Below are 21,742 nucleotides of genomic sequence, written 5' to 3' on the forward strand. Positions count from 1 at the left end.
AAGCCAACAAAAAATAGGACATGTTCTATTTTTGGCCATGAAATCAATAGGGCAATTTTTAACAGCCGTCTAGACAGGAGCGTGCCCGTTTAACAGCTGATAAAGAGATACAGTGGGGATAAATGATATTTCAAGAGTTAAAATTATTTTAAAAATACTCACCTCATCCAAAGCACAGGGACACAGACTCCTCATTGGATGCAGAAGGACCTGCGCTCCCAGCGTGATGACATCACACAATCACATCAGGTCCTGCTGCATCCAGTGAGGAGCGAGTGTTCCCGCGCGTGAAAGTTGATAAGGTATGTTTTATTTATTTTTTGCAGTAAAAAAAAAATTCTGTGGGCCATATTAATGCTGGCGGCCACTATGAGGGACATTATTAATGCTGGGGGCCAATATTTGGACAGTATTTACAATTGGGGCCATTATGGGGGGTTGGGATAAGCCAATAAAATTCATCCATTTTTAAACAGCAAGATGGCGAGAAAATGGACGCACAGTGCGTCTGCTTCTAAACGCCTATTTATTTATTTTATTTTTACATTCGTGTGTATGTAGCCTTACATGGAACTGTATGATGGAGGCGGTTTGGGAGGGAGTGATGTTTCTTACATGGGACTGTGTGTTGGATGAGGCTGAAGGGAGGGAATGATGTTTTGTACATGGGACTGTATGTTGGAGGGGCTGAAGACAGGGGATTGATGTTATTTACATGGGACTGTATGTTGGAGGAGGCAGAAGAGATGGCGTGATGTTATTTACATGGGACTGTATGGTGGAGGGAGGGAAATTATGTTATTGGGTCTGTATTTAGAATGTCTGGGGCATTATAATTTCTGAGGGCACTGCAGGAAGGATTATAACTATAGGAGGCACTGCAGGGGGCATTATAAATACAGAGGACATTATTGGGGTCCTAATTGCTACAGGGGGCTCTATACGAGTGTTTATACATCGGGGCTGTAGAGAGCTTTATTACCACTGGGGGCTGTGTGAGCGCATTATTAATACTGGAGGGCTCTACTACTAATGGAGGCACTCTTGGGGAGCATTATCACGATTGGGGCACTGTAGGGGGCAGTATTACTAATGAGGGCATTCTAGAAGGGAATTACTATTGGTGGGACTTGGAGGAGCGCTATTACTATGGGGGGATTATTTATATGGCAGTCGTTTTTTTTCAGGGTAGTATTGGGGGGCACAGCGAGCAGCAGGAGAACACTGTTGGGACTCCAGGTTGTTGGGGGTGATGATAGAAATGTGAGGAAGCTAAAATGTCTGTGTGTCACACTCTGCAGAGACGAGGCGGCTGAGAGACGGTGTCATGACCTAATGTAGAAGATGATGACAGGGGGGACGCCACTTGGGAGGCTCTGGATGAGAGAGGTATGTGCTGCTGGATACTCCTGTATGTTTGATAGTGTCTATGCAGCAGGTAAAATGTCTTTAGTGCTAGTGCGGGCAGGGGGTGTTGACTGGGGCTTGGGCCCCGGATCTTCTGAGACCCCAGCAACGTCCCTGGTTGAAACATTACCTTTGGGGTGATTAAAAGTCAGTCCATCACCCTTCACCGGAGTGTTTTTCTTTTTTTTAATCTATCTCAGATCTATCTATTTAATATCTATATTATATCTATCTATTTTACCATCTGTCTATCATCTACCTATCTATTATCTATCTAATCGAATCTATCTAGTCTAATCTAGCTTTCTAACCTGATGTAATCTATCCAATTTAATGTAATCTGTCTATTTGATGTAATCTATCTAATCTATTATAATGTAATGTAATCCATACCACCCTGGCAGGATCCCAGTCTATCCCTTTGAGTATACTCTGTAAAGCCCCTCACAGTGGAGGGTCCCTGGGCAGCAGACAGTGACCATGGCTGTAGTGGGTGACATCCAGCCTGTGGCGACCCTACATCTTCATGAACAGTCGGTAGACCCCAGTCGCAGGCAGACAATAGCCCCACCACGTGACGGGAGCCCCGGGCAGAGTGCGCCCCCTCCCGGCCTCCTGCTTGTTATTGTCCTCGTCTTGCCCGGGGTGAGAGCAGCCTGTAAGTAATGGGGGAGGTACGGGGGAGACGCGCATGCGCCTTGGCATCGCTACTTGAGACTTGCTTCTTATGAATGTCTCCGGGGAGAGGACACTTGATTTTGCCGGTCCCAGTCTCGGCAGGTCTACACCGGGCACAGGACGGATCGTAGCGGGCACAGGCACCAGGTAAGAAGGTGTGCTGGGCATGACTGTGGCAGTGACTGGCAGCATTGTGTGTAGAGCCTTATTCACACGTTCTCCTCGGCCGCAGAGCTGACAGTCATCCTCCGACAGGTTTTTAGTCTAATGCAGTTTCTTCCTGTCCTACAACTTCTGACATCTGTAGGTTACCTGTACTATAGCAGTGGTATAATGGCAGCCATATGGCATTGGCTAGATGGTGACTTGTGCCTCCCCCTGGTATAATCAGGCTGTGCTGGGCACCAAAAGTTGTAGATAGTGGTGCCATCTGCGCCACGCCACAGCCATACTCATAGAAGTGAATTGAAATTGTGTCACTTTAATGGGAGGTCACGTCAGATGCCCCGTACCCCTGTGCCAGCCTAAGTGGTTGTGACGCCACAGACTAAACACCGGGCAGCGCTGTTTACCTGTTATATCTGCTTCTGGGAAAGCTGGGTAGTCACCGCTATAGCAGTCGTTACAGGTAGGTATCACCCATCTTTCCCAAATTCCTGAATGGCAAATCTGCCCAGTTATGCCATGATATAGCTATGCCATGCAGGAGCCCTCTCCATATGGGATGTCACCCAGCTGCCCTAGGACAGATTTAATAGAAACGGCTCCAAGTGTAGTAGAAATCACTGTACTGGACGATGGCAGCTGAGAAAGCCGTATCATCTATTTGACAGTTTTCAGTATATGGCGGTATTTGATGGCAGGCCGTCACGGTCAATGTAAGAAACTAATTTAAAATGTACAAAAAGTTCTGCAGACATTAACGTCATAGGCGTGAACCCCGCATGGCACCGCACAGTGTTTCTATGAATCTGTAATTAGGAACCTACAGGCGGTATGTACCACAGTATGGTGCCCCCAAGAGGCACAGTATTCTAGGGGACAAGAAGACATGCATAGAAATACGAGGTATGGACCCATGGTGTTCTGGGGGCTGTGAATTTCAGAACCATACGAGATATAATACTGTCATATAGATGCACTCTCAGCCATTATAGCTTATAATTGACCAGGCAGGCTCAAAATAGATATAAAAAAGGTAGATTAAAAATATATATATAGTTTATTCATAAATTAAAACGTCAATGACTGCTTGACTTAATCCATAGGGCTCCTAGAGTTTAATCCGCCACCCGCCCTGGAGTGATTATATACCGCTCTGTGGATGCATGTCACAGGTGGAGATGAAAGCCAAGTCGACTTTCCCATCTGAGGAAGTGATCTTGCCCGATCATGTCACTTCATGCAATGGTGACGGCAGATAATAGCCTGATTCATGTGTATGTCATCTGCGATCCCCTCCACTGTACAGCAAACCTACAGAACTGGACGGGCAGCCTCCAGGATGATGACACCTGACTGCTACATGTATCCTGTTTACACTGAACGTCAGGGGTTGGGGGTTTGGCTTTTTTTTGTTGTTGGAGTAATACAGGAATTGAGATTGAAATGAATAAATGTCTTAAAAGGAACCTTGAAAATGCAGTGCGATCTATAGCAGGTTATAGAGCAGGAGGAGCAGAGCAGATTGATGGATAGGTTTATGGGAAAGGACTCAGTATAGCTTGTATTAACTTAAATCTCTGCTTAGGAGTCCCGCGGGCGGTCCTAATTGCGGACTGATAGAGATACGACCGCCTGTGTGACTCCTAAGCATTAAAAGCAGGGATTTCAGTCAATAAAATATGTTTTACTGAATATTTTCCCATAAAACTGTATAGAATCTGCTCAGCTCCTCCTGCTCTATAATATGGAGCCTGCAGATTACACTGCATTTTCATACTGACAGGTTCCCTTTAAAGTGGTTTTTCATAAAAAAATTATAATTTAACAAGTTCTTGCAGCATGGCCCCTGAAACGGAAGATTTATACTTACCTGCTCCCCGCCGATCCGATCTGCCTCTATTCTCTCCATCTTCCGGTCCTGGCACTGTTTACCTCCGGCTGACCATGGTCATGGTCACATGCACCGCCCCAGCCAATGACTTTCTTTTTGTGGCCACATCACCACTGAAGTGTCATTGGCTGGGGCGGTGCATGTGACCATGACCATGAGGTAAACAGTGCCGAGACCGGAAGATGGAGAGAACGGAGGCAGATCAGATTATCGGAGCAGCAGGGAGCACGTAAGTAAATCTTCACTTTCAGGGGCCATGCTGCAAGAACTTGTTAAATTATCATTTTTTTTAATGAAAATCCACCTTAAAGGAAACCCGTCATCTTCCGGTCTCGGCACTGTTTACCTCCAGCTGACCATGGTCATAAGGACATAAGGTGTCAGGGCATGTTCTCACCACCGCTGGTTATTTCCATTGTTCTGCTCCATTATAGGAGTGCCAGCACACAACTCAAACCAACGGATCAGAACTGGTCCCATTGACTATAATGGGGGTGCCTTTAGTTTCTGTTCAGGTGTCCTCTTTTTTTTGTCCTCTGGACTTTATTGTGTGGTCTTTTTGGTGGACTCTTCAGTGGAGAGCCTGAACGGAGATGGCCTCAGGCCTTATGGAAGTGTTGGAACAGGGACTAAGGACAGGTCCCTCTATCAGCTGGAACCAGTGTGTTCTTTCTGATTCCAGGGACACGGGAAGGGAATAGATTATTGGCTGATGGCGTCCATGTCAACACTGCGCATACCTCGCCATCCACGCACGTGCAGTACAGTGGGTACTTATAGGCAGGGAAGAAGGGGCAGTTACCCCAGTGCCCGCCACATTTAGATGCCTTCCTGTTCTGTCACCTCCAATGCTGAGAAGAGCGAATTTCATGTTCTGAAATTCGTTCACGCTTCGTTTGGGTGGTAAAAGCAGAATTGCGTTATAGATTCCGTTACCACCGACCATAACGCAATACTATGACGGAATGCCTTGGCATTCCGTTATTCATTCCGTCATAATAGGATTCCCCTGCATAACGGATCCGTTTCGTAGCCCATAAACTTCTATTATGACAGAATGAATAACGGAATAGAAAGGCATTCCGTCATAGAATTGCGTTATGGTCCGTGGTAACGGAATCCACAACGCAATTCTGCTTTTACCACCCAAACGAAGGGTGAACGAATTTCCTAACACGACATTCGCTCATCTCTACTGAGAATGCTCAAACTCACTTGATCTTAAAGGGGTTTTCCAGGACTTGGATATTGATGACCTTTTCTCCCGATAGGTCATGAATATCAGATCCTGGGGGTTCAATTCCCGGCACCCTTAAAGATCAGCTGTTTCTGGCAAGTGCTGGTGCCAAACACTTTACAGTGAACAGAACAGGACGCAGACGGTTCCATCCACTATCTAGCGGCTGTGTCGGCGTACTGCAAGTCGGCCGCCATTCAAGTTAATGGAAGCTAAGCTACAGTACATCGCTGCTGGAAACTACACAGGGGCCAGCTGCTGCCCAAAACAGCTGATCCTTAGGGGTGTCGGACGCCCACGATCTGATATTGATGACCTATCCTGATGATCCCCAGGAGGAGTCATCAATATCGATCCCCAGAAAACCCCTTTAATAGCTTTAGGTGTCTCATTTCACAGCGCACACATACCAAGCCCTAGTTGCCTTGGCTCATCAGCGAAACAATACATTAAACATTCAGATATGTCTCAGGGCATGGGCACCCTTAGGAGGCCGTCACACGTGGCAGACTGAAAACCAGCTCTGTTCATCTGAATGGGAATATTTTGGTGGGAAGCGCATGGATTTCTGAAAGCCCCATTCAGGTGAATGGAACGGATTTTCAGTCGCAGAGCAAAGCATTGTGGTTTTCAAACTCATTGTTAGCATCCAGGGGAGCCTCTGCAGAGGATGGGAGTGGTAGTGGCCCTGATGAAGTGTTGTGTCACAGTGTATTCCCTCAGGCCGTTGATCCCTGAGAATGGGTGAAGTGGAAATGTAGTACTGAAGAATTTACTTGAGGCTTGAACATAGTTGATCTCTCTGGAGAATCCTCTTTAGGCCTCATGCACACGACCGTCGTTGTGTCCTTTGTTCCGTTTTCCGTGATTTTCTGCGGACCCATTGACTTTCAATAAGTCCGTGGAAAACTCGGCTAATGCACCGTTTGTCATCCGCGTCCGTGTATCCAATCCTGTCCTATTTTTTTCACGGACAACGGTTCGCAGACCCATTCAAGTCAATGGGTCAGTAAAAAAAACTGAGGCACACAAGATTGTCATCTGCGTCCGCGTCCGTTTTTTTCCTATCATTTGCATGGCAAACTTGACTTAGTTTTTTTTTTTTTTACTTTCCATCATGTCTGGAGATCCTCAAAAAATAAAGGAAGACACAAGGAAACAAAAACGGACACGGATCACGGAACAATGGAACCCCTTTTTGTGGACCGCAAAAAAATACTGTTGTGTGCATGAGGCCTTAGGAGCAGGAGCTCTGTAGTGTGCTTCCTTTCTCCTCTGACTCTAGACAGGACCTCCTCCTCCTCCTGGCAGGAAGCAGGTCCAGCCCACTCCTACCAAGAGGGGAGGAACAGGGTGGTTAGCCCTGTTTGTTGCCAACCATTTGCCATTGATTCCTTGCTGGAACACACAGCCAGAAACATAGAAAATACATAAGATAACAACATAGTACAATACAAACGATATACATGTGCAGTACCCACAGATCTGGGGTACCACAGGTCCTGTTATGCATTCAGGATTTCAGCACGGATTTATAACTATCCACATCCAATGGAATTTTGTATTTTGTTCCCTCTCCCCATTTAGTGGGAAAATAATCATCCTTGAGAACGTTCAGCATGTTGGATTCCATGCGGAGAAGTCGTGGATTACTCACATGCTGAATGGGTCTAATCCTCGTGTGGATCCTCTGCGACCTCCGCTACATGTCAGTGGCAGAGATCTGGGTGTCAGATATACCATAAGGCTATGTTCACATCCGGATTTCATCAGCACTATTTTGTCCGGTAAAATGATGGAAACCATGCTGGAGACTCAACAAATGTCATTATAGTCAACAGGGTCCGATGGGTGCTGCTGTGCTCATGTGAGGGATCTGGTACCGCCATTGTGATTAGGGATGAGCGAATTTCATGTTCTGAAATTCGTTTCGGCTTTCTTTGGTGGTAAAAGCAGAATTGTGTTATGGATTCCATTACCACGGACCATAACGCAATTCTATGACGAAATGTATAATTCCAATGGAATGCCTTTAGAGTCTATGGCCTGCATAACTGATCCGTCCCGTTTCCGTTATGCAGGAGAGGACCCTTCCCCTCGTTGACACTTCTTGGCCAAATATACATGTGTATAGGAGGGTTGGGAGAAACTACTTTTTAAGGTGTAGGACCGACTTAAAGGGCTTTTCCCATAACATCAATTTATCCCCTATCCACAGCATAGGGGCTCATTCAGAGGGCCGTATGTGTTTTGCGGTCCACAAATTGCGGATCCGCAAAACACGGATGCCGGCCCATGTGCGTTCCGAAATTTGCGGACCGCACATGGCCGTCACTTTCATAGAAAATGCCTATTCTTGTCTGCAATTGCAGACAAGAATAGGACATGCGCTATATTTTTTGCGGGGCCCCTGGATGGAACAACGGATGCAAAAATGTCTGAATGAGCCCTAAGGGATACGGGTCTGATCGTCGGGAGTCTAAACCAGGGATGCCCAACTTGCGGCCCTCGAGCTGTTGCAAATCTACCATCATGCCTGGACAGCCTTCAGCCATCAATTCACTGATAAAATTCAGTGAAGCAGAGATGAAGATAGATTTATCACCTCACTGAGCCAGATTACTGCCAGATCCCATTACAGTGAATGGGGATCCGGTGGTGCACGGTGGTATCTGGTGGGAACTTCGGCAATGTGCTCCTCCGCCGGGACAAACTGCCGGGGTTCACGGTGCAGATGTGAACCCAGTCTAACCGGAGTTCTCTCTTGTTTGCAAAAAGTTTTTTGAAATTTGCAAAAATAATACGGGATAAAATGTAAACGAACCTAACAAAAGTATTGTCTCTTGTCAGCCGCCTCAATGAACTGCGTGGGGGGATGGGTTCCTGCTAGAATAAGACACCAACCCCCATTAGCTAAGCATCAGGGGTCTTTCTATTGAATAGGGCCGTTTACTTTGACAGGGGGCTGTCCGCACATTGTTCTCCCTTTAGAAGTTCAGATGGACGTGCACCAGTGGAAACAGCTGTTCACGGACTGGCAGGCTGCGTCATGAGAAACCCTCATCTGTTAGTTCAGGCGGAGGGAGGGGGAGATTTATCAAACTGGTGGAAAGTAGAAGTGGCTTAGTTGCCCATAGCAACCAACCAAATTCCACCTTTCATTTTCCAAGGGAGCATGTCGTCATTGAATAAATTTAAATTTGTTTGACAACTGGTTGTGAATGTGCGCCCCTTGTTGTCTACACGCTTGACTCCTATGGTCCGGCCCTCTTCCAGTACTATTGTTTACCCGGTTGGCGGTGTGGCTCCCGCCCAAGGAGATTGGACAAGTTCAGGCTGCACCAACCGTCAACCACTTCTATTTGGCCTTCATTGTGGTTGCGCCCAATTTGGTGCGACTCAAGTAGGTGAGCAAACCACTTCTCCCTATCTGTGGCTATAGTGTTTACTTGGCATACTCCCCCTGTCAGCGCCTTTCTCCTCATTGCCACTATTTGCTCCAAAAATGAAAGGTGGACTCTGATTGGTTGCTATGGGCAACTAAGCCAGTTCCACTTTACACAAGTTTTGATAAATCTCCCCCAGAGTCTCCTGCGACGGAGACCGTGACATGCCAGTTCATTAAATGGTCAACCCATCAATTTGAATTAAAGCTATATACTGGTAAGGCCTCATGCACACGACCATTCACTTCAATGGGGCCGCAAAAGATGCGGACAGCACTCCGCGTGCTGTCCGCATCCGTGGCTCCGTTCCGCAGCCCCGTTAAAAAAATATAACATGTCCTATTCTTGTCCGCGCTTTGCGGACAAGAATAGGCATTTATAGTACCGGCGTCCATTCTGCAAATTGCGGAAGGCAACACGGGTGGCTTCCATTTTTTGCGGATCCGCGGCTTGCGAACCGCAAAAAATTGAACAATCGTGTGCATGAGGCCTAAGGCTGGGTTCACTTGGGTGCTGTGAACTCCGGCAGTCTATTCTGGCACAGGAACAGTGTGCCAGAGTTCACAGTCTCCAGCATGTCGGCTTTTGGCTGGACAAAAAAAAAAAACACACACACAATTTTTTGTCCGGCACGAAAAGCGGGCGGATCCCGTTACAGTGAGTGCACGGTGGTATCCGGAACTCCAGCAGACTGCCGGTGTTCACAGCGCATATGGGAACCCAGCCTAAGCAACATCAGTTAAAAAAAGATGGATAACCCCTTTAAAAAAGTGTATACACCTTTCTGAAAGGTTAGCAGCTTGTTAATGCAAAAAGTGCATTTCTGAATCGGGAGGATGCCTTTTTTGTCACGATTCTTGCAATGTGCTCCCTACCGCCAAAACCACACACTGTTTTTCCCATGAAAACGGCGTATACCAGCCAAGTAATCTTTTAGCGCTTCCAGACTTTTAGGCTAGGTCTACACGACGACATTTGTTGCGCGACAAATAGGGCGCAACATTTGTCGTGCAACATGTTGTTGCACTAATGTCGCGCGACAATTTTTATAATGGCAGTTAGGGCTGCACGATATGGGAGTTTTGTGCAATTGCGATTAATGCCCTAAAAATTGCGATAACGATATGCGATGCGATATTTTAAAGGAATTGTGCTAGAGGTCTATTTGCTTGGATTTTCCCATATGAGCCGCTGACGCGGCTGGGTATGACATAGTTATGGGGGATCTGTGGATGACGCTGTGTTGTGGGGGATCTGTGGAGGGTGCTGTTATATGGGGGATCTGTGGAGGACGCTGTTATATGGGGGATCTGTGGAGGAAGCTGTGTTGTGGGGGATCTGTGGAGGACGCTGTTATATGGGGGATCTGTGGAGGACGCTGTTATATGGGGGATCTGTGGAGGACGCTGTTATATGGGGGATCTGTGGAGGGTGCTGTTATATGGGGGATCTGTGGAGGGTGCTGTTATATGGGGGATCTGTGGAGGACGCTGTGTTGTGGGGGATCTGTGGAGGACGCTGTGTTGTGGGGGATCTGTGGAGGATGCTGTTATATGGGGGATCTGTGGAGGACGCTGTTATATGGGGGATCTGTGGAGGGTGCTGTTATATGGGGGATCTGTGGAGGGTGCTGTTATATGGGGGATCTGTGGAGGACGCTGTTATATGGGGGATCTGTGGAGGACGCTGTTATATGGGGGATCTGTGGAGGACGCTGTTATATGGGGGATCTGTGGAGGATGCTGTTATATGGGGGATCTGTGGAGGATGCTGTTATATGGGGGATCTGTGGAGGATGCTGTTATATGGGGGATCTGTGGAGGATGCTGCCATATGGGGGATCTGTGGAGGACGCTGCTATATGGGGGATCTGTGGAGGACGCTGCTATATGGGGGATCTGTGGAGGACGCTGCTATATGGGGGATCTGTGGAGGACGCTGTTATATGGGGGATCTGTGGAGGGCGCTGTTATATGGGGGATCTGTGGAGGGCGCTGTTATATGGGGGATCTGTGGAGGACGCTGCTATATGGGGGATCTGTGGAGGACGCTGTTATATGGGGGATCTGTGGAGGACGCTGCTATATGGGGATCTGTGGAGGACGCTGCTATATGGGGGATCTGTGGAGGACGCTGCTATATGGGGGATCTGTGGAGGACGCTGCTATATGGGGGATCTGTGGAGGACGCTGTTATATGGGGGATCTGTGGAGGGCGCTGTTATATGGGGGATCTGTGGAGGGCGCTGTTATATGGGGGATCTGTGGAGGGCGCTGTTATATGGGGGATCTGTGGAGGGCGCTGTTATATGGGGGATCTGTGGAGGGCGCTGTTATATGGGGGATCTGTGGAGGGCGCTGTTATATGGGGGATCTGTGGAGGGCGCTGTTATATGGGGGATCTGTGGAGGGCGCTGTTATATGGGGGATCTGTGGAGGACACTTATGGGGGACCTGTGGATGGCACTGTTATAGGGGATGTGTGGAGGACACATAGGGCCATGAGGGGGGCCAGCTTTAGACATATAACATCTTATGCTGTTCCCCCTCATGTGTCCTAAACTGGGCACATAACTGCCTTTTGCGTGTAAAGTGTTTTACTAGTGTGTGTGTGTGTGTGTGTGAAACAATCTCTCTCCTAACAGGTCCGGCCTCTGTGCTCACTATGAATGCAATGCACTGCAGCGAGCGGCAGCGAGCTCGCCGGCCGGCGTGTGACTTACGTCACTTAGTAACGCTCCTGCTTCCTGAAGTGGGAGGAGCGTTACTAAGTGACGTCAGTCACGCGCCGGCCGGCCAGCTCGCTGCCGCTCGCTGCAGTGCATTGCATTCATAGTGAGTGCAGATTCCGGACTTGTTAGGAGAGAGATTGTTTCACCCACACACACACTAGTAAAACACTTTACACGCAAAAGGCAGTTATGTGCGCGGGGCCCCTTTATATATAATCGCTGCATTTTCGGGTCGGCCAAATCGCCATATCGCATTTGCCGATTATCGCGATTCGATTATTTTTTCGATTTATCGTGCAGCCCTAATGGCAGTCTATGGTGTCGCACTGCAACATGCAACATACTGCGACGCGACAGTCGCAGAAAAATCCATCTGGGTAATCCTTAGGCTGGGTTCACACGGGCGTGACGGATTAGGTCCGGATGCGTTCAGGGTGCGTTCAGTGAAACTCGCACTATTTTGCAAGCAAGTTCAGTCAGTTTTGTCTGCAATTGCGTTTAGTTGTTCAGTTTTTTCCGCGCGGGTGCAGTGCGTTTTGATGCGTGTGATAAAAAACGGAAGGTTTACAAACAAAATCTCTTAGCAACCATCAGTGAAAAACGCATCACACCCGCACCTACTTGCCTGCGGGGTTGTAATATTATTGTACAGTAGGGGCAGCACTGTAATAGCATCCTGCGGGGTTGTAATAATATTGTGCAGCTGGGGCAGCACTGTAATAGCATCCTGCAGGGTTGTAATATTATTGTGCAGTTGGGGCAGCACTGTAATAGCATCCTGCAGGGTTGTAATATTATTGTGCAGTAGGGGCAGCACTGTAATAGCATCCTGCGGGGTTGTAATATTATTGTGCAGTTGGGGCAGCACTGTAATAGCATCCTGCGGGGTTGTAATAATATTGTGCAGTAGGGGCAGCACTGTAATAGCATCCTGTGGGGTTGTAATATTATTGTGCAGTAGGGGCAGCACTGTAATAGCATCCTGCAGGGTTGTAATATTATTGTGCAGTAGGGGCAGCACTGTAATAGCATCCTGTGGGGTTGTAATATTATTGTGCAGTAGGGGCAGCACTGTAATAGCATCCTGCGGGGTTGTAATATTATTGTGCAGTAGGGGCAGCACTGTAATAGCATCCTGCGGGGTTGTAATAATATTGTGCAGCTGGGGCAGCACTGTAATAGCATCCTGCAGGGTTGTAATATTATTGTGCAGTTGGGGCAGCACTGTAATAGCATCCTGCGGGGTTGTAATAATATTGTGCAGTAGGGGCAGCACTGTAATAGCATCCTGCGGGGTTGTAATATTATTGTGCAGTAGGGGCAGCACTGTAATAGCATCCTGCGGGGTTGTAATATTATTGTGCAGTAGGGGCAGCACTGTAATAGCATCCTGCGGGGTTGTAATATTATTGTGCAGTTAGGGGCAGCACTGTAATAGCATCCTGCGGGGTTGTAATATTATTGTGCAGTAGGGGCAGCACTGTAATAGCATCCTGCGGGGTTGTAATATTATTGTGCAGCTGGGGCAGCACTGTAATAGCATCCTGCGGGGTTGTAATATTATTGTGCAGTTGGGGCAGCACTGTAATAGCATCCTGCGGGGTTGTAATAATATTGTGCAGTAGGGGCAGCACTGTAATAGCATCCTGCGGGGTTGTAATATTATTGTACAGTAGGGGCAGCACTGTAATAGCATCCTGCGGGGTTGTAATATTATTGTGCAGCTGGGGCAGCACTGTAATAGCATCCTGCAGGGTTGTAATATTATTGTACAGTAGGGGCAGCACTGTAATAGCATCCTGCGGGGTTGTAATAATATTGTGCAGCTGGGGCAGCACTGTAATAGCATCCTGCGGGGTTGTAATATTATTGTGCAGTTGGGGCAGCACTGTAATAGCATCCTGCGGGGTTATAATAATATTGTGCAGTAGGGGCAGCACTGTAATAGCATCCTGCGGGGTTGTAATATTATTGTACAGTAGGGGCAGCACTGTAATAGCATCCTGCGGGGTTGTAATATTATTGTGCAGCTGGGGCAGCACTGTAATAGCATCCTGCAGGGTTGTAATATTATTGTACAGTAGGGCAGCACTGTAATAGCATCCTGCGGGGTTGTAATAATATTGTGCAGCTGGGGCAGCACTGTAATAGCATCCTGCGGGGTTGTAATATTATTGTGCAGTTGGGGCAGCACTGTAATAGCATCCTGCGGGGTTATAATAATATTGTGCAGTAGGGGCAGCACTGTAATAGCATCCTGCGGGGTTGTAATATTATTGTACAGTAGGGGCAGCACTGTAATAGCATCCTGCGGGGTTGTAATATTATTGTGCAGCTGGGGCAGCACTGTAATAGCATCCTGCGGGGTTGTAATATTATTGTACAGTAGGGGCAGCACTGTAATAGCATCCTGCGGGGTTGTAATAATATTGTGCAGCTGGGGCAGCACTGTAATAGCATCCTGCGGGGTTGTAATATTATTGTGCAGTTGGGGCAGCACTGTAATAGCATCCTGCGGGGTTGTAATAATATTGTGCAGTAGGGGCAGCACTGTAATAGCATCCTGCGGGGTTGTAATATTATTGTGCAGTAGGGGCAGCACTGTAATAGCATCCTGCGGGGTTGTAATATTATTGTGCAGTTGGGGCAGCACTGTAATAGCATCCTGCGGGGTTGTAATATTATTGTGCAGTTAGGGGCAGCACTGTAATAGCATCCTGCGGGGTTGTAATATTATTGTGCAGTAGGGGCAGCACTGTAATAGCATCCTGCGGGGTTGTAATAATATTGTGCAGTAGGGGCAGCACTGTAATAGCATCCTGCGGGGTTGTAATATTATTGTACAGTAGGGGCAGCACTGTAATAGCATCCTGCGGGGTTGTAATATTATTGTGCAGCTGGGGCAGCACTGTAATAGCATCCTGCAGGGGTTGTAATATTATTGTGCAGTAGGGGCAGCACTGTAATAGCATCCTGCGGGGTTGTAATAATATTGTGCAGCTGGGGCAGCACTGTAATAGCATCCTGCAGGGGTTGTAATATTATTGTGCAGTTGGGGCAGCACTGTAATAGCATCCTGCGGGGTTGTAATAATATTGTGCAGTAGGGGCAGCACTGTAATAGCATCCTGCAGGGTTGTAATATTATTGTGCAGTAGGGGCAGCACTGTAATAGCATCCTGCGGGGTTGTAATATTATTGTGCAGTAGGGGCAGCACTGTAATAGCATCCTGCGGGTTGTAATATTATTGTGCAGCTGGGGCAGCACTGTAATAGCATCCTGCGGGGTTGTAATAATTATTGTGCAGTAGGGGCAGCACTGTATAGCATCCTGCGGGGTTGTAATATTATTGTGCAGTAGGGGCAGCACTGTAATAGCATCCTGCGGGGTTGTAATATATTGTGCAGTAGGGGCAGCACTGTAATAGCATCCTGCGGGGTTGTAATATTATTGTGCAGTAGGGGCAGCACTGTAATAGCATCCTGCTGGGTTGTAATATTATTGTGCAGTATGGGCAGCACTGTAATAGCATCCTGCGGGGTTGTAATATTATTGTGCAGCTGGGGCAGCACTGTATAGCATCCTGCGGGGTTGTAATATTATTGTGCAGTAGGGGCAGCACTGTAATAGCATCCTGCGGGGTTGTAATATTATTGTGCAGTAGGGGCAGCACTGTAATAGCATCCTGCGGGGTTGTAATATTATTGTGCAGTAGGGGCAGCACTGTAATAGCATCCTGCGGGGTTGTAATATATTGTGCAGTAGGGGCAGCACTGTAATAGCATCCTGCGGGGTTGTAATATTATTGTGCAGTAGGGGCAGCACTGTAATAGCATCCTGCGGGGTTGTAATATTATTGTGCAGTAGGGGCAGCACTGTAATAGCATCCTGCGGGGTTGTAATATTATTGTGCAGTAGGGGCAGCACTGTAATAGCATCCTGCGGGGTTGTAATATTATTGTGCAGTAGGGGCAGCACTGTAATAGCATCCTGCGGGGTTGTAATATTATTGTGCAGTAGGGGCAGCACTGTAATAGCATCCTGCGGGGTTGTAATATTATTGTGCAGCTGGGGCAGCACTGTAATAGCATCCTGCGGGGTTGTAATATTATTGTGCAGCTGGGGCAGCACTGTAATAGCATCCTGCGGGGTTGTAATATTATTGTGCAGCTAGGGGCAGCACTGTAATAGCATCCTGCGGGTTGTAATATTATTGTGCAGTAGGGGCAGCACTGTAATAGCATCCTGCGGGGTTGTAATATTATTGTGCAGTTGGGGCAGCACTGTAATAGCATCCTGCGGGGTTGTAATATTATTGTGCAGTTGGGGCAGCACTGTAATAGCATCCTGCGGGGTTGTAATATTATTGTGCAGTTGGGGCAGCACTGTAATAGCATCCTGCGGGGTTGTAATAATATTGTGCAGTTGGGGCAGCACTGTAATAGCATCCTGCGGGGTTGTAATATTATTGTGCAGTTGGGGCAGCACTGTAATAGCATCCTGCGGGGTTATAATAATATTGTGCAGTAGGGGCAGCACTGTAATAGCATCCTGCAGGGTTGTAATATTATTGTGCAGTAGGGGCAGCACTGTAATAGCATCCTGCGGGGTTGTAATATTATTGTGCAGTAGGGGCAGCACTGTAATAGCATCCTGCGGGGTTGTAATATTATTGTGCAGTTTGGGCAGCACTGTAATAGCATCCTGCGGGGTTGTAATATTATTGTGCAGTTTGGGCAGCACTGTAATAGCATCCTGCGGGGTTGTAATATTATTGTACAGTAGGGGCAGCACTGTAATAGCATCCTGCGGGGTTATAATAATATTGTGCAGTAGGGGCAGCACTGTAATAGCATCCTGCGGTGTTATAATAATATTGTGCAGTAGGGGCAGCACTGTAATAGCATCCTGCGGGGTTATAATAATATTGTGCAGTAGGGGCAGCACTGTAATAGCATCCTACGGGGTTGTAATATTATTGTACAGTGGTGATAGTACTGTAATTACTTCCTGCAGGGTTGTATTAATAACCCGCTATTGTGCGGCGGCTGTGGTACACCACTTTTGCAGTGTAAAAAAAGTCACACATTACGGCGCACACAATATTTCAGCAATAATTTGCCAGAGTTAATTTGTCTCGTCACTTTTTTAAAGTGGGTGGGACTTAGCAGGAGGGGCGTGGCCTCCCACAACCCACCGGATTTACGATCATTTACGGCAGAAGCTGGCATCATTGATGGTTCAAATCTACACTAGCTCATAGCTGGCATAGATTAGAAAATCTGGCTAACGGAGTGCCTGGAAATGCACCAAATTTATTAAGAGGTCTATGCCGCATTGCGCCTACACCAACGGCTTTTCAAACGCCACTCTTAGTATTAGTATATCTCCCCCACAGAGCTGTGGAAGGAATATGTGTCCCAGGAGGCATCCCCCCCTCCCTTACTTTCCTCACTTCATTATAGCTCAGGAAAGTGGTGGGTGTAAACCGCCGAGAGGCAGCTTTCTGCCTCCGAAATCTTCCCCCGGCACTGTCCTATAAGACCAGTCCAGACACTGCCCTTTAGTTACACTTCGCCCCTCCATATTGCCATCAGAAGAGGACAAGAAGCAAAGGGACGTCTTTTCTTTGCCGGATATGAACTGCTGGTGGAGTAAAGGTTTAAGAAAGGACTGTTTCCATTGTGTAGTGGTAACGAAGCGTAATCTTGTGCCAAGAGATATGCAATGACTTCATTTGGAATTTAGGTGAGGCACTACCTGCAGTAATATGTCTGCAGAGTGTCATTTATGACGGATCAAAGTCTGTGCCTGAAAGTCGTGATCTGTTTGCAGAGTGCAGCCAGAATCCGGCGTGTAACCTGCACCGCTGTCCCCTTTAAGGGGCCAATAAATGTTTCTGCTGTTGTCTCTCATAAGTAGCCATTCGAGGCTGAGGATAGTGTTCTCTAGTGACAATGGGGTTCCGATCCGTGCTTCCGTTCCGCAAAAAAATATGCAAGTTGAATGCGTCAGGATCGGTCTCGGCCGCTGCATGGATGTTGCCAGTGCATTGGGGACCGCAAATTGTGGTCCCCAATTCACAGAACGGAACCACAGCGCTGTGTGCTTCTGCTGTAAAAACTGCAAAAAAAATAAAAATAATAAGTACAGGACAAAACCAGCATGTACTACCTGTACATGTACCTTCTCCATTGCAAAGGTGCTAATTAGCCCTGGGTGCAACGACGCTATCCTCGTAGCACAGCTCCACAATGAGTAGTGGTATTGCAGCACTGCTCCTATTTAAAGCCCCCCCCCCCCCATATAAATTACTGACTGCCAAGAATCCGTTTTGAAAAAAATAAATAACTCACTTTTTGAAAGCCTCTTAGTTTCAGTGCTGAGGCTTCTGCCCCTATTGCTTCCAGACCCCAGCAGAGAAGATATCATGTCATCGCATCCATGGTCACTTTGCCCACTGCAACCAATCACTGTCCTCAGCGGTGACGAGTCTTAAAGCATCACATGACTGCCCACTGGCGAGTGTTTTTTTTTTTCTTCCTTTTTTTGTTAAACGGACTGTCTTTTTATTTTTTTATGTAGTGAGCATCAGACAAAACTTTTATGTGCATGGAGCTGATCCTGCATGGATACTGAGATAGAAGATAGTATGCAGGGGCCGCAGGTTGGACATTTTAGGGCCACATGTGACACAGTGTCTGTCAGTTGCTCACCGCTGCCTATGTATATTTTACATAGATCTGCATTACATCCATATATTCTGTATGTGAGTGCAGTTTTTTTAAACTAATTTATTTTTGACAGCCGAGTGGTGGTAATATTATTCTGACAATACCAGTCACCTTGGTAACTCTGATTTCTATGTCCACTCAAGTGAAAATTGCAATTACATTGCATATTTCTGGCAGTTGGCTAAAAAAAGAAAAATGTCAAATAAGAATCTACAGAAAAAGATGGCAGCATTAGGCCTCTTGCATACGGCCTTTCCGCAATACACGGGGCACTGGCCGTGTGCATTCCGCGTCACTAATGCGGACCCATTCACTTGAAATAGAACTTGTTCTATCTTTTTGAGGAACGGACGGATCCCGGACCTATTCAAGTTTAATGGGTCTGCATCCGTCCCAGCCACCGCGCGAACGTTGCCCCGGCATTGGAACGGAACCACAACGGCCGTGTGCAAGATGCCTTACTGATATATTGGAGTCAATAATTTGCTGCTTTGACCCTCGGGCATCTTACTTATAGCACAGCCCTTAAAGGGAATGTGTCATCAGAAAATTAACTATTGTTTAAATCATGTTTTTATGTTATTTTTTTAGAATTTTTTTGTCACTTTATTTAAACAAAAATGTATATAATCCTGCAATTTTCACATTGGCCACTAGGCCTAAAATATGTTGACTTCCTGTTCTTTGACAGCAGCCACGTGGGCCATAGACACAATGAACAGGCGCTGACCCCTATAGGAGAGTTTTCTAGGCGTATTCTGTGTGACCTGTGCAGAGGTCAGGAGGGAGAAGATAAGCTGTGATATCACTTATTGTGAAGAATGGATCCTGTCTTATCTATATTGAGGTGTTATTTGTCATTGTTACATTTTGCCTGTGATGATAACGAGATAGCTACTGAAAAGTTACTGGTGCAGATCAGCAAATCATGAACCATTATTAAGCCTAGTGGCCAGTGCAAACATTGCAGGATTATATGTATATATATTTTTTTAATATAGATAGACATGGAAAAAAAAATTCAAAACTCATCAGGAATTCAAAAAAAAATATGTTTAACATAACATGATTTAAACAATAGGTCATTTTCTGATGACACATTCCCTTTAAAGAGGTTGTCTGGGATTTCCACACAGGTACAGGACCTCTGGGTGGGGGTTTAAAAAAAGGCTGGACAATCCCTTTAGGGGCCCTTGTACATGACCGTATGCCCTCTGAGATATATGGTCCGTGAGCGTGCCATATGTCCCGGAGCGGCATTGATCGTGCGCACGAGAGTACACAGCATTATAGATTACAATGTTACTGTGCACGTCGGGCCGCCCGCGGGGCTATCGTCCCGCACTCATATGATCTTATCGGTGCAGGACAATAGCCCCGCGGGCGGCCCGACGTGCACAGTAACATTGTAATCTATAATGCTGTGTACTCTCGTGCGCACGATCAATGCCGCTCTGGGACATATGGCCCGCTCACGGACTGTATATCTCAGAGGGCACACGGTCCTGGGCAAGAGGCCTTAAGGCTGAAGAAATCTCAGTTATTGATGTTTTACACATAAACTTTCTTCTCTGTCCTCATTCCTGCTGTTGGGTTGAAGCCGTGAATTTTTAGTCCTACATCTCATCCAAACATAACCGGACACCTCCCTGTGTCTCCACATGCTTTTAATTGCATTTGTCGTTAATGCACACAAACGTATTTTCCTTCCGTGTCCGTTCCGTTTTTTTTGCTGACCGTAGGCGGAACCATTCATTTCAGTAGGTCTGCAAACAAGAAACAGAAGTTACCCCGTTTCCGTATTTCCATTCCACATACAACATATCCTATTATTGTCCACATTACGGATAAGGATAGGACTGTTCTATTAGGGGCCAGCTGTTCCGTTCCGCAAAATACGGAATGCACACAGACGTCATCTGTATTTTTTGCTGATCATTTTTTTGCGGGGACCGTGTGCATGAGGCCTTATACTGAAGATGTGAGTCTCTAGCCAATCATGGCATGGTCAATTGTCTCTACATTTAGGACTTATCCCGATGAGACGTCTGCTCCAAGATTTCAGGGTCCGGCGTCCCTGGTACACTGCTTTTTCTGGGTGAAGCCACAGTCAGCGAGACATGGTATTACATGGTGGCCATTACGAAGAATGGTATCCATGTAAGTCATGGGGGGCTTGAGTCAAGCATAGGGAATATGGGCAGGGAATGGCTTTGTGAGACAATCCCTTTATAACACATCTTTATTGATTACATATATAGTCATCTACTATGTATATATATATATATATATCTCCCATCACATTAACACTGCTCGTTTCCATGGTTACAGCCCACCCTGCAATCCATCAGTGGTGGTTGTGCTTGCGCACTATAGGAAAAAGCACTCACTAGCCTATGTGCGCTACCATGGTCCTGGCCAATATGGATAATAACAATACATTAGTAAGTGCCTTGTAATAACTTTCTCTACATGATAAATGCCACTTACTGAAGTGAGAGAACTCCTTTAACCAAAAGTTCAGTGTTTATTCACACATAGCAGGTTAACAAAAAGTCACCTTAGGCTTTAAGTTCTGGTGTTCAGTTCACACCGTGCAGCGTAAGGCTACTTTCACACTTGCGTTTGATCGGATCCGTTCTGAACGGATCCGATCATATTAATGCAGACGGAGGCTCCGTTCAGTACGGATCCGTCTGCATTAATAACTTAGAAAAATTTCTAAGTGCGAAAGTAGCCTGAGCGGATCCGTTCAGACTTTCAATGTAAAGTCAATGGGGGACGGATCCGCTTGAAGATTGAGCCATATGGTGTCATCTTCAAGCGGATCCGTTCCTATTGACTTACATTGTAAGTCTGGACGGATCCGCACGCCTCCGCACGGCCAGGCGGACAGCGGAACGCTGCAAGCAGCGTTCAGCTGTCCGCCTGGCCGTGCGGAGGCGAGCGGAGCGGAGGCTGAACGCCGCCAGACTGATGCAGTCTGAGCGGATCCGCATCCATTCAGACTGCATCAGGGCTGGACGGAAGCGTTCTGCTCCGCTCGTGAGCTCCTTCAAACGGAGCTCACGAGCGGACAGCAGAACGCTAGTGTGAAAGTAGCCTAAGAAGGACAAGTCCTGGTGCTCAGCAGACAGGCCGACATCCAGCCAGAGGCCTCACCCACAGAGACCTACTGCTGTCCAGCTGGCTTTTTGAAGACATTCATGTGTCGGCCAAGCCCGGATCGGCATGTGAGATTGGGTCCGGTGCTTGACCTCACCTGGCTGTCAACCAGGCCAGTAGCACATGCTGGGAGGAAAATACCTTCCTCTCCACACCAGACCTTTCACTGGGTGACGTTATATACTATACATACTGTAGGACAGCTTCTCCCCGTCTCCCTGCAGTCACAATAGTGAGCGCTTACTGCTCGCTGTCATGTATCTCCCGGCAGCTGCTCAGTTATTCAGC

General features: G+C 47.1%; 1 protein-coding gene across 2 annotated transcripts in view; it reads left to right on the top strand.

The window, feature by feature from the left end:
• Positions 1 to 2,145: 2,145 nt before the first annotated feature.
• The window catches only part of RIN2 (Ras and Rab interactor 2), a 174,842-nt gene continuing 155,245 nt past the window's right edge, over positions 2,146 to 21,742 (top strand). For both annotated transcript variants that reach the window (XM_044291755.1, XM_044291756.1), the window contains exon 1: positions 2,146 to 2,232. The gene's annotated coding sequence lies outside the window, so the exon portion shown is untranslated. The remainder of the gene's footprint in view (positions 2,233 to 21,742) is intronic.

Source organism: Bufo gargarizans, chromosome 4 (assembly GCF_014858855.1).
Source record: "Bufo gargarizans isolate SCDJY-AF-19 chromosome 4, ASM1485885v1, whole genome shotgun sequence".
NCBI classification, from domain to species: domain Eukaryota; kingdom Metazoa; phylum Chordata; class Amphibia; order Anura; family Bufonidae; genus Bufo; species Bufo gargarizans.